Source organism: Macaca nemestrina, chromosome 15 (genome assembly GCF_043159975.1).
Source record: "Macaca nemestrina isolate mMacNem1 chromosome 15, mMacNem.hap1, whole genome shotgun sequence".
NCBI classification, from domain to species: Eukaryota; Metazoa; Chordata; class Mammalia; order Primates; family Cercopithecidae; genus Macaca; species Macaca nemestrina.
In genome coordinates, this window is record NC_092139.1 from 97,920,827 (window position 1) to 97,939,640 (window position 18,814).

Sequence of the window (18,814 nt, forward strand, 5' to 3'; positions counted from 1 at the left end):
CCACCCATCGAAATCCTACACACACTTCAAAGCCCCATCAAATACCACTTCTTATATTTGTAGATCTTCTGACCGGGCAGCTAGCACGACTGTGTTGCACTGTTTTAGGGCGAGGGTCTCCGGGCGGGTTGTGGGGATGCCGTCCCATGATTAAAACAAAGTCCTGACCCTCATGGAGCTGATGTTCTGGTGGGCACTGAATGTGGGGGAAACACCTCAGCACCAAGGTGCTTTTTTGTGCTTTCTTAACAGAAGAAGATATTAATGACAGACGAGGAAACAGGCTCAGAGAGGTAAGATACCCAGGAAAGGTATCTTGCTCCGCGTCCAACACAAATCAGTGGAAAAACCCAGACTCAAATCCAAGTCAGGTCCCAGCCAAGAGCCAGCATACAGTGCTGCCTGACCTCTCAGAAAGGAGCACAGGGTCAGAGGCAGCTCAGAGGAGGTTCTCAGAACAGGACACGGTGGGGCTGGGGCTTGGCCCAGGCCTGAGTCTCTGAACCTCTCTCTGCCGGAAGGAAATATGCTACTGTGACTTTTACTGGTTGGAAGAGCAGAGGGAGGGGCCCTGGCAGAGCTGAGGCCTCTAAGACACAAAAGGGAAGGTCTTCTTCAGTGCATTTTATCTGGGGAACTGCCCAGGCCTGAGAGCAGCCTTGGAACTGAATGTCTGAGGAAGGACTACAGCCTAGGCAAAGGAGGCCCCCTCAAAGCACTGAAACAAGGCACCCCCCACCTTGAACTGCTGCCCCTCTCACCACCTAGAGGCAGAACTAGGACATGAGTTACTCCTTTCCATGCTTTTCCTGATAAGAGCAAAGCAGGGACCACGCCTTTACAAAGGGTCAGGTAATTTACAAAGGGATGTGTATCTCCGGGCAACCCCCAAACATCCCAGGAGCAGAAACTAAGGGCCCACACCTCCCAGGCCATGGTACCTTCCACCACCTATAATGCACTGCTTATGCAACAAGTCAGGGGAACAGCCTTCTAGTTAACCAGTCAGAAGGGTGCCCAAACTGAGTCAACAGGAAGTTCTGGCAGTTATGGATGTAGATAATGGCTGATCCAATATCCCCACTGCACAGACGAAGAAAATGAGGCTTACAGAGGGCAAGGTTTTCACTTGAGATTACCAGTTTCCAAAGAACTCATAGGTGATTAAATATGTCTATTTGATACCTCAACCCTCAGTCTGGCTTTATTGATAAAATCTAACTGCAGGGACTCAGAGACGCCCATTCTCCCAACTGCAGATACACAGAGGAACATGTTAAATTCGGAGTTCTTTTAACTGATGCCAGATTAACAGCTCTGGCAGTTTCAAACCCCCAATGTCAAACCTCAAACCGGAATTTCAAAAGAGTACAAAACAAACTACCATATTTCCTGGATTCTAAGACACCACTGATTTTAAGCTACACCATTGATTTGGTAAGATCTCAGAAACAAACAAAAAAGCCACTACTACTTCAAATGTGCATGTCAATTGAAAGATCTATTTTGATCTTTTAAATCCTAAATTGGGAAAATTTTGAGGCAATATGGCCATCTGAATGGCCTTTCCTTTAACAACAGAGGAGTTTAATCTACCTGGAGATGGTGAGAAGGAAGACACTGGTGGTCTGGCTGTACCTGGCACTCAGCGTACCACATGCTCTCTAACGGCAGGTAGGTATCTCTAGGCACAGGATGTGCTCCTGAAACACTGCAGGCTATATATATATATATATATATATATATATATATAATTATTATTATTATTATTTTTAATCAGAAGGTTCACATATCCTTCAGTTAACTCAGTCAGGATCTTAGAAAGCATCTGATCCAACTGCTGTCTGATATAGAAATCCTTTCTACAATAGGCAAGTCCCCTTCCTTCTCTGAGCCTCAGTTTCCCTATATGCTTGTGCAGCCTATCTTACGAATTGGACCCTCTAAGGATGCCCAGAGAGGAGCTGTGAGATGAAGCTGGGGCCAGAGGGGTCCCTGAAAATAGTGTGACAGTGTAGAAGCCCTGAGGTGGCTTCCTCCTGACAGTGGAGAGGGCAGGAACCAATTGCTAGTGAGAGAGAAGCTGGCCCGCTATAAGGGACCAAATGGCCCACGGGGGATGTCGCAAACCTGGCGGCCTCACTCATCCTCCAGAAAACCCCTCCTTCCTTAAGGTAGCCTAAGGGAGTCTCTGAAGCCAAAAGAGACAAGTGAGACCAGTTTCTTGTGGCTCAGTCACTGCTGGAACTCCTCCAGGGGTGGACCTTCCTTACCTCCAGGTGAAGTCACCCTATTGTTAAACAATTTCCACTGCTAAAGCTTTCTTCCCCACATTATGCCAAAATTGTCCTAGTAACTTCTACCTGTAATCTCAACACCCCTTTTGAGGCCACACAATTCTAGACCCCTCCCATACCAGGCACACACATTTTTATCCCTCATCATCCACTCACCCCTACCTGAATGCCTTTTCTTCTCCCTTCTCCAAGTGACAGTAACCCTTCAGAGCCCAATATTACATTAAAAACCACAACTACAACAATAATAATATCAGCAACAGTAGTTACCATTTGTAGATTATTTACTACTTATAATTTTCTTCTCAATGCTTCACATACCTTTATCACATGTACCTTTTGTAATAACCCTACTATAACATCATTCTCCCCTTTTTATTTTATTTTTTTGAGACAGAGTTTTGCTCTTGTTGCCCAGGCTGGAGTGCAATGGCGCGATCTTGGCTCACTGCAACCTCCGCCTTCCGGGTTCAAATGATTCTCGTGCCTCAGCCTCCCAAGTAGCCGGGATTACAGGCGCCCGTCACCACACTCGGCTAATGTTTTGCATTTTTAGTGGAGACAGGCTTTCATTATGTTGGCCAGGCTGGTCTTGAACTCCTGACCTCAGGCAATCCACCAGCCTTGGCCTCCCAAAGTGTTGGGATTACAGGCGTGAGCCACTGTGCCCGGCCCATTCTCCTCATTTTAAAGTAGAATTCGAGGCTTAGTAAGGTTAAGAGTGTTCCTTAAGACCATATAGCGGCCGGGTGCGGTGGCTCAAGCCTGTAATCCCAGCACTTTGGGAGGCCGAGATGGGCGGATCACGAGGTCAGGAGATCGAGACCATCCTGGCTAACACAATGAAACCCCGTCTCTACTAAAAATACAAAAAAAAAATTAGCCGGGCGAGGTGGCGGGCGCCTGTAGTCCCAGCTACTTGGGAGGCTGAGGCAGAAGAATGGCGTAAACCCGGGAGGCAGAGCTTGCAGTGAGCCGAGATAGCGCCACTGCACTCCAGCCTGGGCGACAGAGCGAGACTCCGTCTCAAAAAAAAAAAAAAAAAAAAAAAGACCATATAGCTATAAGTGGCAGAGCTGGGACTCAAACCCAGGCCTGACTGACTCTACAGCTCATGCTCTTGACCCTTGTACTACACTTCTCTGCCTCCACAGGCCAAACCCTCAGCCTCCACACAGCCTGCATGCCTGCCTGCCTGCGCAGATCTCGTAAAATGTCCTCCAACCTGAAGATCTTCATCCTGGCTCAGAACACCATGTCTCACACTTTTTAAACTGAGACCCACACAAACACACATACACACACACAACCAGGACACATTTTAGGAAACGAGTTGCCCTTACATATACTAATGCACTCTGATATTTCCAGATTGATTTTATATTATTCTATTCTATTGTTTTAAATGCTGGTCACAAGCTCCTAAAACTGATTTCAGCACCAACTGATAAATGAGTCAAATCATTAAGTGTGAAATACGCACTTCATTACCACTTGCTCATATTACTCAGCACTGTCCCTCCCCAAATGGACCAGGTCTTAAACTTCTTCTGTGACTCCCACCACACCCCGCCCCCACAGGTGTTCAACAGCTGCCTGCCTGGCTTTCTCCATGACATCATTACCCTCATCTGCACTGCATCAGGGCTACAAGTTACTTCTGTCTTAGAAATTGTACGTGTCCCTCTAATAGCTCAGTGAAGTGGGGCCCTCACAGATTAATTACCATTTCCATTTGGCCCATGACAGACTTGGCCTGATCAGAGAGGTTGTATGACTTGGACAAAGTCACAAAGCTAATAAGTAAGTGGCTGACCCAGGGCTTCCCCTCTGTCACAGTGGCCAATATGCTACTTCTAGCTCCCCGGGGAAGGCTGTGGGGAAATCAGGCCCTTCTCCAGATGCTTCTGTGTGGCTCCATTTCTGGCCCCCAAGCCACTGGAGACAGTCTAACCCCCTCCTACAGTGTTCTGACTGCCCCACTGAGTGGCCTGCCCGTACCTAGCAATGCTCAGAGACACCAATACACTGGATGGGATGGTTTGCCAGCACAACCTCAGGTGCAGATGGTAAGCCTGCCTGGGCAATCTGGCTTTTTTTGTTGTTGTTGAGACGGAGTCTCACTCTATCGCCCAGGCTGGAGTGCAGTGGCACGATCCTGACTCACTGCAACCTCCGCCTCCTGGGTTTAAGCGATTCTCTTGCCTCAGCATCCCAAGTAGCTGGGGCACCACCACACCCAGCTAATTTCTGTATAGATGTAGAGATGAGGTTTCACTATGTTGGCCAGGATGGTCTCAATCTCTTGACCATGTGATCCGCCCGCCTCAGCTTCCCAAAGTGCTGGGATGACAGGCGTGAGCCACTGCACCTGGCCAGGGCAATCTGCCATTTGCTTGCAGCCCCAGCTTCTGAGGAGGAAAGGCTTAGAGGAGACAAAGGTGGCACCTAATCACAGATCTTGTCAGCCTCCTGGACTGGAACAGGCTTAGCCATGCTGTGCCATGTCATGGTCCAAGGCAGCAGTGACACTCTGCTGACCCCATTCTCTGTAGGTTCCCAGTTTCCTAGTGTTCTCCCAAAACCCAGAGGCTTGAGGCTTCCAAAAGTTCAGAAGGACAAGACTGCTTCCCAGGCTACTGAGACCAAGGGTTGGGGTTCTCTCTTCCCTTGTCCTTCTAGACATCTGCTTTCTGCCCAAGCACATCTCAGCACGTCTGGCTAGGCAGGTTCAGCAAGGGCAGTGCCCATGCCCATCACCTCCTTATCCTAGCCTGTCGTGGGAGATAAACCTGGATACCAAGGAACCCGTCTACACCCTCCTCCAAACCTCACTCCCTGAACCAGCTCAAACAAAGAGAAATACACCCTAAGCAGAAAGTCTGAGGTCACAGACCACAGGACTGATCCTCCTCTCACCCATCAGGGAAATCAGGTGGGGTGTAGGGTAGAAGAAATGGAGTGGGGACTTGAAGTCAACTGAGCTAGTACTCCAGTTCCTCTGTCTACTAACTGGGAGACCATGTGCAAAACATGTGACCTCCTAAGCCTCAACTTCATCTTTAAGTGGGGTCATAAAGCACACCTCATCTTTTATAGGGCTGCAATGAGGAAGAAATGTGTACAAGGGCCCAGCCTGGTAGGTGGCCAGCAAATGGCAGCTGTTAGGTGACTGGTATTTGCAGCTTAACTAGCACTTTCACATCTCCTTCCTCATCTGACTGGTCCCCATACACAGGCCTTTGAGGAAGGCAGGGCGTGATTACCACCATTTTACTCATGAAGCAATTAAGGCTCTGAGAGATTACTTAATTTGCTCAATGGTAAACAAACTCTAACTCCTGGCCGCTGATCCCAGCTCTACAGCTTTACAGCTGTGTGAAACAGGGCTGGCTGCTCTGCTCTCTGAGCTTCCAGTTCCTCATCTGTAACCCAGGAGGAATGCCATCTCCTCGGAGAGCATTGGTAAACATGATGTGAGGCAGTAAGAGCTGACACATTTCATGCGCTGGCCGTGTACTAGCTCTGCCAAGCACTACACAGGCACACAATCCCCCAAGGAAATAGCTTTAATTATCTCCATTTAATAGACAAGAACACTAAGATTCAGCACAGTGGAGTAATATGCCCAAGGTTACATAGCCTGGAAGTAGAGGCTGCCATCCGAGCACTAAACTCTCCAAGACATATAAAGTCCCCCGCTCACACCACGGCTTCAATCCCTGTCACATTCTCTTCCCTCTTCTTATCACCCTCTGTGCCGAGAAAGGCAGGAGTGAATAATGTGAAAATAACCCCTCACGCTTGGGTCTCCAGGATGGAGAGGAGGCAGCTGGAGGAAGTCCCACCAAACTGTGGAAAACTGGGAAGTGGATGTGCAGGGGAGCAGGGCCATCACCAATCCAGAGGGCTTCCCTCTCCACCCAGAGCCTGAAAGTGAAGTGAGGACAAGCAAAAGGCTGACCTGTTTTGCATACTAGGCAACAACCTCTGGAGTTCACTACCCTAAGAGGTGGTAATGAACGAAGGTATAAATGGCTTTTAGACCAGTTCCATAAGAAGTGATGATGGGAAACCAAAGTGCAGGAGAGGGTAGGCTGGTGGTGTGCAAATGGCTGTCAGGACTGGGAAACCTATGAGATCATGCAGTGAGGCCAACCCCTCCCTAGAAGGTAAGCAGTCTGCCTGAGGCCACGCACACTGTGAGTTGGTAGGAAAAACAAAGACGGTCTGCAGCAGCCTGGCACTCCCTTCTGGGGCCCGGCCACCCCTGCCTGGGAGCCGGCTGGCAGTGTCCAGGCTCCCTGTCTGAGTGAGAGAATCTGGCTTGCTTCACTCTCCCTCCTTCCCAATGCAGGCTAATTCTGGGGCTGCCTGTCTTCCCCATGAGGAATTCCCTGGCTCTGCTCCTTCCAGTGCTGGGTCAGTGCACAATGGTAAACAGGTTCTCTCCACCCTTTACTGGCCTTGGTGCCCTGGACCTCTGCCCAGCTCTCCACTCCGCTCAACTCCACCCTACTCAGTGTGAGAAATGGTTCCTTTAGGCACCAGCCTTGCTGGCTCCCAAAAAGAAAAACCAAGGAACCCACCCTCCTCTGATGCACTCATAGGGAAGGGCACAGACCACAGAAGAAACCCCAAAGCAGCTCTCCCTGACGACTGCAGAAAGGTGTTAGACAGGGTCTCACTCTGTCGCCCAAAATGGAGTGCAGTGGCATGACCTCAGCTCACTGCAGCCTCCGCCTTCTGGGCTTAAGCGATCTTCCCACCTCAGCCTCTTGAGTAGCTGGGACCATAGGCTCATGCTACCATGCCCCACTACGTTTTGTATTTTGTGTAGAGACAAGGTTTCGCCATGTTGCCCAGGCTAGTCTCAAACTCCTGGGCTCAAGTGATCTGCCTGCATCAGCCTCCCAAAGTGCTGGGATTACAGGCATTAGTCACTGCGTGCCGCCCAAGACTATTCTCAACAGAAGACATCCCTTCTCCAAATCCCAGCTCCCACCAGGCAGAGTGCTGCTTGAAATTCCCTTGCTGGTGACTGGGTCCTTGGATCACAATCTCACTGCAGGCACCCAGGGGCCACCCTGACTCATCCTTACCAAACTGCTAGATCTCATTGATAGATCTTGCCAAAATTAGTCTTGACTCACTGTTTATATAAGACCTCTCCTCTACCCAGACTCGTCCATGGCTCCCTACTGCCCTCATTATCCAACAGAAACCTCAGGACCTATAGCTGGGCATTATGGCACATGCCCTGCAGTCCCAGCTGCTCAGGAGACTGAAGTGGGAGGATCACTTGAGCTCAGGAGTTTGAAGCTGCAGTGAACCATCACTGTGCCACTGCACCCTAGACCGGGCCACTGGCTCACAGGGCAAGACCTTTTCTCAAAACAAACAAACAAAAAAACAAATAACAACAATAACAACACCAGAAAAAACAAAGAAACTTCAGGCCCTGGCTCTCAAGGCCCTCCTGTTCCCCTGCACATCCCTTTCTCCCCTAGTCCCATCTCTAGAGGCCCCTACCCTGAGCCATCTTCCTTCAACCTCCATTCAATTTTGGTGCCATCATCTTAGGAAGCCTCATTCCAAACTCCTTCTCATCTCTACAAAGCCTCTCCTAACTACTCCAGGGACAGAACACAATCAGCCCCTCATTATATTCCATGCACACCTTTCTAGAACCTGTGTTCCAGGCTCTGAATCTACAAAGATGAATAAAATGTGGTCTCTGCCCTTGAGGAGGTCAATCTGACAGCGACAAATGGGTAGGTAAATAACTAGCACACAGAGAAGAAATGCCATCACAGGAGCATGTAGAGGGGGCTAGGAGACTGCAAAAGGACCCCAGGGTGAGGATGGGCTGTTTAGAGAAAGCTTTAAAGGGGTGTTGACTTTTGAATTGGAGTTTGAAGGATGACAGCAAGTAGCTAGGCTGAGAAAGGGGAAAGGACACACCAGGCAAAATAGTATGTTCAAATGCAAGTTAATAGAAAAGGGAATGACTTGTTCGGGGAATGTGAGCAGTCCAGTGGGACAGGTGGAGCTTCTCCACCTGAAGGCTGCTCTGCAGAAGCAGCATTTCATGAGAAGGTGCATTCCTGGAGGGCAGGGGCTCTCTTGGCCTCATTCTCTGCAGTGTGTCCCAGGCCTGATACCTAGCTGGTGCTCAACAAATAAGTGTGTGTGCGTTGTTGTTGTTTTGAGACGGAGTCTTGCTCTGTTGCCCAGGCTGGAGTGCAGTGGCGCAATCTCAGCTCACTGCAACCTCCGCCTCCCGGGTTCAAGCTTTTCTCCTGCCTCAGCCTTCTGAGTAGCTGAGACTACAGGCATGTGCCACCACACCCAGCTAATTTTTGTTTATTTATTTATTTATTTATTTATTTTAGTAGAGACGGGGTTTCACCATGTTGGCCAGGATGGTCTCAATCTCCTGACCTCATGATCCACCCACCTCGGCCTCCCAAAGTGTGGGGATTACAGGCGTATAAGCCACCTCACCTGGCCAACAAATGTGTGTATTGACTGATTCATGAGCTTGGTGACCTCAGACACTCTGAATTTCATTACGTGTTGTCAGCAGTAACGAGGGAATATGCTCCTCTACCTTGAGATCAGGTGGGTAAAGCATAGTAAGAACTTGGTAAAGAGCATTCCCTCTCTAGCCTGGTACCAGCTCTAGATCCTCCTCAAAGCCCAGCACAGGGTTGAGCACAGATCTGCTTGATGATGGCATTTTATAACATTACAATTCTAATATGCAATTAACTTAACTGAATTCTGTTATAACACTTACCAGTCGCTTGCTATGCACCAGACACTGTGTTCAGCACTTAACTACTTTATTTCATTTAATCCTGACAAGCCCATGAGATAAGTCCTCTAATTATCAACTCCCTTTTGTGAATAAGGAAACTCAGGTTCTTCAGAAAGACAATAACTGGCCAAAGTCCAAGTCAAGCAGGGGATGGCACTGGAAAGTGAATCCAGGCCCTGCTCATCTCTCCCTCTGTCACTCAACTCCACCACCAAGTGCTGTCCAGTAGGCTGGGGATACATAGCCTTGCTCCTGAGGAGCTTGGAGCTCAGTGGACTCAGAGACACAAGCTGTGTGATGCTTGGCAGGTCACTTTGCCTCTCTGGGACTTGGTTTCTGCTTCTGTAAAATGGGGACTACGATGATAAATGCTCTCACAGAATTAAACGAGGTGATGTAGGTGAAAGCCTCATCCATCATACAGGCTCCTCTATGAAATGGCATTACAGTGACTATCCTGGGAGGATGGAGGGGTCACTCAGAAGCAGAACAGGAAGCTCAGGATGAAAGTCTGCATGGTGCCAGGCACAGTAGCTCATGCCTATAATCCCAACATTTTGGGAGGCAGAGGCCAGAGGATTGCTTGAGGCCAGGAGTTTGGAGTTTGAGACCAGCCTGGGCAAGAGAGTGAGACCTTGTCTCTACGAAATTCTTTTAAAAATTAGCCAGGCATAGTGGTGCATGGCTGTAGCCATAACTACTCAGGAGGCTGAGGTGGAAGATTGTTTGAGCCCAGGAGTTCAAGGCTGCAGTGAGCCATAATCGTGCCACTGCACTCCAGCCTGGGCGACAGAGGAAGACCCCGACTCAAAAAAAAAAAAAAAAAAAAAAAAAACCAACAACCACAAAAATCCCACAAAGAAACCACAGAGGAGGGTAGTGGTAATTATTAAGCAAACTTGGACTCCTTCCCCAAGCGACTGCTACCACCCAGGAGGACAGAGGCCCTGGGCAGCACTCTGGTTGCAAGCCTTGAGTTGAATCTTTTGGGAGGCCCACCTTTGCTCTTACTTCTGCTTATCTTTACAGACCAAGGAAAGGGAAGGTCAGGCCCTCAGATCAGAGCCCTGCTCCAGATGACTCAGCGAGGAACTCATGGGGGGATTCCCAACCTGCCCTGGCAGGCCAGGAAGCTCCAGACCACAGGCTGAGTGGGACTGGCTCCTGCCTAACCCTCACAGTCATGGGTAGGTTGGAAGAGCATGTGAGGGAAGCCAGATCTTCAACCCAAAGCTGCATTGCTCTCTTACCATTATGCTAAATGCCTGAGGTGAAATCTCACAGGGTAATTTACACTTGAATTGTGAGAGCCACCATGTTCCACAGAGCCCTTTGTGACAGACACTGTGCTGAGTGCTTTACTGACAACATCTCCCTTAATCCTAATAATACTCCCGCTCCCAATGCCACCGCCACACCCAGCTAATTTTTTTGTATTTTTAGTAGAGAGATGGTTTTGCTCTGATGCCCAGGCTGGTCTTGAACTCCTGGACTGAAGTGATCTGCCCACCTCGGCCTCCCAGAGTACTGGGATTATAGGCGTGAGCTGCAGTGCCGGCCTACGTTCTCCTTTTTTGTGAAGCCAAGACAGATGAAAGGGAAAACAGCAGCATTCTCCAAAAGTGGCTGGCCAGGGAAGATCGCTTCCGGACTCAGTGTCCCAAGACCCAAAGCACTGAGGAGGGACAGGAGTTCTCCAAACTTATGCTCCTTCACCGGGCCACTCATGACCCAGCTGCTCCTGCCTTGTCTTGGGGTACATATGAAGAGCTGTGTGTGGAGTCCTGGGACAGGAATTGTGTCATCCTTCATGACAACTTAGCAACAAAAACAACCTGAGAAGCCTGGTAGGAGAAGTGCAGACACTTGGGGCTGGGCTGAAGTCCTAAGCTGGGAGAGGAAGGGAAGGAGGAGAGGCCACACAGTGGTCACCAACTTTGGTAAGATGGGAAATTGGGAAAGAGGAGTGCTAGGTGCCAGGCCCAGTTCCATCACTTGTTCACCTATGGTTTCCTTATCAGGAAATAGGATAAAATAATAGCCTACCAATTTCCCATTGCTCCCATAAGGGTCACTGAGAGGCAGTGGAAATGAAAGCACTTTGCAGACTAAAGAGCTAGATAAATCAAAGCATCCCTTGATTTGATTACATCCCCAAAGAGCTGAGGGACACCGATCCCGCACACAAAGAGAAGTCCAGCCTGGTATGGTAGTTCATGCCTCTAATCCCAGCACTTTGGAAGGCAGAGGCAGGAAGATCACTTAAAGCCAGGAGTTCAAGACCAACCCAGGCAAAAAAGTAAGACCCTGTCTCAATCAATCAATAAGAGAGGTCCTCTCCCAAGAGGAACAGAGCATGCTAGGAGCACTGGCTTCTGTGGCATGTGCCATGGTGACCCCCCTGAACTTCCGTGGTACCGCATACAGAACTTCTCAAAGCACTATTTTTTTTTTTTTTTTTTTTTTGAGATAGGGTCTCCGTTGCCCAGGCTGGAGTGCAGTGGTGCAATGGCTCACTGCAGCCTTGATTTCCCAGGTTCAAGTGATTCTCCTACCTCAGCCTCCTAAGTAGCTGGGACAACAGGTGCACACCACTACGCCTACCTATTTTTTAAATTAGCGGATATAGAGATGGGATCTCCCTATGTTACTCAGGCTTCAAAGCACTTTTCATATACTCCACGGTCAGTCTCAGGATGTCAGATGTAGCTGTCTTCAACACCATCCCACCAAAATTGCCTTAGTTGGCTGGCACAGTGGCTCATGCCTATAATCTAAGCACTTTGGGAGGCTGAGGAGGGAGGATCGCTTGTGCCCAGGAGTTTGAAACCAGCCTGGGCAACATAGTGAGATTCTGTCTCTACAAAAAGTAAAAAAAACTAGCCAGGCATGGTGGCTTGAGCCTGTAATCCCAGCTGCTCAGGAGACTGAGGTGGGAAGATAACTTGTGCCTGGGAGGTTGAGGCTGCAGTGAGCTATGACTGCACCACTGCATTCCAGCCTGGGTGACAGAGCCAGATCCTGTCTCCTAAAAACAAACACACATACACACACACCTACAAACTGCGTTATTTTTATGTGGGGGAAACTGAGGTTAAAAAAGTTAAGCAACTTTTGCTGGGCATGGTGGCTCATGCCTGTAATCCCAGCACTTTGGGAAGCCAAGGTGGGTGGATCACCTGAGGTCAGGAGTTTGAGACCAGCCTGGCCAACATGGCAAAACCCCCGTCTCTAGTAAAATGCAAAAATTAGCCGGGCATGGTGGCGGGCACCTAAAATCCTAGCTACTCGGGAGGCTGAGGCATGAGAATCGCTTGAACCCGGGAGGTGGAGGTTGCAGTGAGCCGAGATCAATTGTGCCATTTCACTCCAGCCTGGGCAAAAGAGCGAAACTCCATCTCAAACAAAACAAAACAAAAAAAACAAGATTAAGCAACTTTCTCAAGGTCACACAGCTAGTTAGCGGCTCAGTAAGGCACAGGGCTAAGGTCTCCAGATCTCTGTTCAGCAGTGTTTGTTTACACTATGTTCCTAATCCAATTATCTAATTTGATCCCCACAATCCTTTGTATACAACCACACCTGGTAACTTCTTTCTCTTTTTGAAATTTTTTTTAGAAATGGGGTCTCGCTCTGTCACCCAGGCTGGAGTGCAGTGGCACAATCATAGCTCACTGCAGCCTCAAACTCCCAGGCTCAGGCTCAGCCTCAGCCTCCGTAGTAGCTGGGACAACTGGCACGCGCCCAGCTAATTTATTTTTTAGAGACGGGGTCTCACTATGTTGCCCAAGCTGGTTGAAACTACTTGTTTAATGTCTGATTTCCCTGTGAGGGCAGGATCAGGTCTATATCCTGAGCCTAGCACAGGGCTGCACATATAGTAAGTGCTGGGTGAAGAAAACTGAAAGCATTAGCCCCATGGTTGGGTGAGGGATGTGCCTAAGTCACATATTACAAAGGTCAGTGGTGGAGCCATCACTGACACTCTTGACCCCTGTGCCTGGTTCAGAGCCCTTTCTCAGGGCTCTAGCCTAAAATCCACATTTCCAGCCAGAATCTCGCATCTCTGAGATGCCACTGGTGGTGCCCCTCGTAAGTGCTGAGGAGTTTGCCTTCTCATAGGTTTTGTCCCAGCCAATGCACCACCTCTAAGAACAGAATAAAGGTGCTAGGTGAGGTCAAACAAGCCTCCAGTTGCCATCTGCCTCCCCTTGATCAGTGTATGCTGTGTCCAAAGGCCCAAACCCTCCCCAGTTGCCATACCACCCTAAGGTAGGTTTTCCATGTCCTCAGGTGCCACTCCTCTCTTCTGGTTCTCCTTGCATCCTTCCTTGCCATCCAACATGTCTGCCAGGCAGAGACGAGGAAGCTCAACACTGTTTAACCTACTCCTTCCCCAACCAGGTCAGCCAACCCACTCTCCTGCTGGAAGGAGATAAAGAACCCCTTGATGTGCCCTGAGCAAGCCAGCCATACCAGGCACCTTGGGGAGCCCAGAGCTGTGACACAGCACAGTCACTAGCAGCCCACTGCCCACTTCAGAGGAAGGCCACAACTGGACTTGCTTCCTTGTAGCCAGAGGGCTCTAGAATGGACTCTGTAAGAGGCCAAAGCCACTTCAGCTAGTCCAGAGTCTTCCTACCTCTCCATGAGCCCACATGGCAGTCATGAACCAAGCCCTAATGATTTGCCAGCCTCTTTATCCTCACTGCTCCAGACCTCTTCAAGGTCTCACCTTTTAGGCCATTCTTGATTTTCCCAACAGGTCTCACTGCCTGCAGTCCAGCTCCTCTTTAGGTCACCTTCCATGCCAGACCTGAACTAACTTTTATGCAACAGAGGAGGCCTCAGCCTGACATTCAAGGCTAGACTCGGACCACCCAACCCATTTCCTTAACCTACCCTTGCTTCGTATCATCCTACTGCCTCCCGTTCTTCTTGTCGTCTCTGCCATTGGCTCAAACAACTGCTTTTGGGAGGGACATTGCACATGGGTCCCCTCTCATCCAAAGGACAGCCCTGCCTTGCCTCTTCTGAAACCTGGATCAAATGCTACTACTTTCTAGGCTCCTGTAGGTGGGGCTGGCTGCTTTTTCCTCTATACTCCCAGGGGAACTGCATGCCTTGATGACAGCCTTCATCATTCAACACTGGAAAGATTTGTCTGTGGTTCTATTTTTCAGCAAGTCTGTGAGTGCCTTGAGGGCAATAAAACACAGACATCTTGTTCAGCTCTGTATCTCTTGCCCAAATCACAGGGTCTGACAGAGTAGATGCTCAATAAATGTGTGGTAAATAAGCTCACTGCTAAGATGGATAAGCAGGCAAAAGTAAGCCTTGGTTTGCTCTCCCAGGCTGCTGGGTCTGCTGAGTCTTTCTCTACCTGAGGAGGCATTGAGTGCTAAGCTATGGCAGCCTCTGAAGACCCAGACAGGGCACAGAATGCAGTAGGGTAGGGTAGGAGGAGGAGAGATGGGAAAGGGAAGGATGAGACAGAGAAAGCCAAAGTTGGCATGAAATCCTAGGTGGGGGCTTCTAAGCAGGTTAAGTATCAGGAGCATTGACTTGCCAGTGGGGTGGCCAGTACAGTTTTCTCCCTGCCAGAGAGGGTCTCTGGGCCCAGGATTGCGGCAATAGATTTACCAGGGGCAGACTAATCAGTTAAAGGAGGCCTCTTACCCCTCAAGTGTACTGTCTGCGGGATGAAGTGATCAGCTAGGATAATGGATGGATGATGGCAGGGCTCTGCTCTGGTTGGCAGTGCATCCTGAGCCTGGAGGCTCAGTTACCTTGACTGAGGAGGAGAAAGGGGAAGAGAACGTGCAGTGCTATGCAGCTAGAGGAGCACTGGGTGAGAGTCGGAGGACCTGGGATCCCTCTCTGATCTGGCTCCACAGTACACTGACAGCAAGAGTTCTCCAACCTTCAGATTCCTCACCGGTACAAGCAACATAATCCCTGCCTCATCTACAAAGTAACACTTCTTCCAAAAGGCACAGACTAGATATCAAAGTCAAATGGCCATTATGCAGCATGTTGGGGTCAGACCAATGCAATCCGGACTCTGGCCTATGGGAGAACTAGGCCAGGCCTGATCTGGCCATGCTTCCAGGACCTCTCCCAAGGATTTTCCTCGCTGTGCGTTTCTCCTGCTTGATGGCCATGACCTTTCATTGTACTGACACCTGCTTTGCCTGCCAGACTGGGAGGGGGAGGCAGCTAGATTCCTGCTAACTTCTGCCCTGGGTGTGAGGGCCTTAGGGACTGGTAAGCACCTGGCACCCTGCCCACTGCCACCTTAGCAAGGCATAGTCACTACTGGATTCAGTGTCAAGAAACAGGTTCTAGTCCCAGTTCTGCCATTTACCAGCTGGCAAACCTTAGGCACTTTCTCCTCGGCCTTCAGTATGCTCATTCACAGAATGGGGATAACCACCCCTCTCAGGGGAAGTGAGGATTCACCACAGGTTAGGGTTCATTCCTGCCTACAGGGGCTGGGCCTCACTGACACTCAACATTATAGCCAAAGATGGAAGTAGAAAATGAAAACATAGAACCACAAGCCGCTCCAGTCTTTAAGAGGCAGAAGAACTGAGCACCTACCCTGTGCCAGACTTTTTCAAACATTAGTTCATTTAAACCTCAAAACGATCCTCCAAAGTCAGTGTTATCATAACCATTTTGCAGGTAAGAAACTGAGGCTCAGAGAAGTGAAGCAACATGTCCAAGATCACATAGCCAGCCAGACTCTGGAGCTTGTGTGAGGAGGGAGCATACAGCACCTTCTCTCGCCCACCTCGGTATAAAGAGATTGAGTGGCTGGGCCAGCGCCAGGACTCACTGCCCCTTGGGAGGTCCTGTTTCAGGCCCAGATGCTGGTAGGACAAAACATCAAGTAGGTGCTACCGTCTTATCTCTTTCCCACAGCTTAGAGTTTCCCAGTAGGCGGACACACAGGCACCTTCCCAGCATAGCAGCTGGTGTGCCAGCTCCCTCCTTTACCAAGTCAGGTCTTGTCTGAGGCCCTAACACTCACAGCGCCACCAAACCGGATTTTCCTTTGAGGCTAAGAAGGGAAAAATGAGAGAAAATGAGAGGCCTGCAGTCTAGAGTCACAGCCCAGGGCCCCATATATATAAATGCCTCCTTCCAGATGGGCCACCCAAGGACCACCTCATTGCCAGCTCCATGCTCTCCTGGGATCTGTAACAGCTCAAGAAAAGTAGATGCTCTGAGTTTACAAATTAGAGAATAAGGCAAGGAGTCAGGATCTGGCCTGCCAGGAGGGCCCTGACCCTACTCCAATAAAAACCGGCACACAATAAACTATGAGGATGCCAATTAAGCCAGTTCTATGATTTCCAAAGTTGGCTAGTAATGAAAGGCCCAGGGAATGGTAACTGAAGAAGGCAATACTGCTGTTCCAGATGTTTCTCCCTGGGTCCAGCTCAGATCCCTTGCTCCCATAACAGGAAGCCAACACCCATGGGATCCCAGAGAGCATAGCTCCTCACCTCATCTGGCCTGCAGACTGAGTGGACTGAGGCTGGGTGGGAAGCTCTCAGCCTCAGGAGGCCAGACCTGACAATCATATAGGAAAACGAGAAGGTCAGGGACCACCTCTCTCAGGTCACCTCCCTCGGGCCAGCAGACCTGGTATACAACTTGTATCCTTCTTTCCCTTCCTGACCACTTCCTCTATGCTACAGAAGGGCCACCAAACAAGTCTGTTCTTCCTGCCCCAAAGTGACAGGAGGGATATCATCACTCCTCCCACCCTTTCCTGCTGAAAACATGTCTTTTGCCTCATCTGGTCCCTCCTGGACTTTCTTTTTTTGAGACAGGGTCTCACTCTCTCACCTACACTGGAGCGCAGCAGCATGATCTCAATTCACTGCAACCTCCACCTCCCGGGCTCAAGCGATTCTCCTGTCTCAGCCTCCTGAGCAGCTGGGATTATGGGTGCGCGCCACTACCGCCTGGCTAATTTTTGTATTTTTAGTAGAGATGGGGTTTCGCCATGTTGTCCAGGTTGGTCTCAAACTCCTGACCTCAAATGATCTGCCTGCCTTGGCCTCCCTAAGTGCTGGGATTACGGCCATGAACCACTGCGCTTGGCCCTTCCTGGGCTTCAATGCCCAACTCGGTCTCCAGACAAGCCAGAAGAACTAATGCTGTGGGCACTCTGCTCTATGCCTATGCCACCCACAGGATCATTTACTGGCTAGCTGCTTTCTTGCCTGTGGCTACTACTCAAAAGCAGACAGGGACTATCTCAGTCTCACTAAAGTTTCCCTGCAGAGTAGGCTCAAAAGACAGATAAGGTGAAGAAATGGAAAGGCCTAGGACTGGGAATCGGGAATTCCAGGTTTCTCACAGGCCTCCAGTTTATCTATCTGTATGCTAATGGCCATCTCTAAGGCTCTAAGGTCACTTTCAGCATTTTTTTTTTTTTAGGCAAGGTCTCCCAGGCTGGAGTGTAGTGGCATGATTTCAGCTCACTGCAACCTCCATCTTCTGGGCTCAAGCAGTCCTCCTACCTCAGCCTCCCGAGTGGCTAGAACTATAGGTGCATGCCACAAAACCCAGCTAATTTTTGTATTTTTTGTGGAGATAGGGTTTCACCATGCTGGCCAGGCTGGTCTTGAACTCCAGGCAGGCTCAAGCAATCTGCCCGCCTCAGCCTCCCGAAGTGCTGGAATTACAGGCATGAGGCACAGTGCTCAGCCTTTTTTTTTTTTTTTTTTTTTTGAGACAGGGTCATGTTCTGTCTCAAAAAAGAGCTGGGTGGAACACAGTGGCGCAATCTTGGCTTACTGCAACCTCTGCCTCTACTGCAACCTCCGCCTCCTGGGCTCAAGAGATCCTCCCATCTCTCAGCCTCCCAGGTAGCTGGGATTACAGGTGCCCACCTAACTTTTTGTACTTTCTTGTAGAGACGGAGTTTCACCGTGTTGCCCAGGCTGGTCTCAAATTCCTGAGCTCAAGCGATTCACCTGCCTCAGCCTCCCAAAGTGCTGGGATTATAGGTGTGAGCCACCATGCCCCGCCACTTTCAGCTTCCTAACTTGAAATGTCTCCCAGTAAATAAGTATTAATTACTCCACTGCAGACTAAGGAGAAAAAGGTGAATGAGCCTCTTCCTAGTCCTGAAGCTAATCAGTCTAATGAACTGGTAATGACAACATACTCTTATCCTTCTGGGCTACTTCTATTAGCCTCATATACTGCTGAGAGAGTCGAAAGTGCTGAGCTAAGCCAGGGAAGGTAAGAGCAGGCAGGTGACTGCTAAGACACTTCTGTTCTACCTGTCTGACACCTGATGTCCTGCAGGGACCAAAGGCCATATTTATGGATGGTGAAGGCAGTGGAAACTGTACTGACCTGGGAGTCAGAAACCCTAAATCCAAGTCCTAGTTCTGCACTAATATGCTATGATCTTAAGCAAGTTGTTCTTCTCTCTGAAGAGAGAGAGAAGGTCTGAGCTGGTCAATCTATTAAGATCCCTTGCAGGCCAGGCACAGTGGCTCACGCCTGTAAACCCAGCACTTTGGGAGGCCAAGGCGGGTGGATCGCCTGAGGTCAGGAGTTCGAGACCAGCCTGACCAACATGGTGAAACTCCATCTCTACTAAAAATATGAAACATTAGCCAGGCGTGGTGATGGGTGCCTGTAATCCCAGCTACTCAGGAGG

The 18,814-nt window shown here is 49.6% G+C and overlaps 1 protein-coding gene across 2 annotated transcripts in view; it reads right to left on the bottom strand.

Moving 5' to 3' along the window:
• LOC105487240 (TBC1 domain family member 10A) overlaps window positions 1-18,814 on the bottom strand; it is a 35,019-nt gene that overhangs the window by 13,119 nt on the left and 3,086 nt on the right. The gene's annotated exons all lie outside the window — the stretch shown is intronic.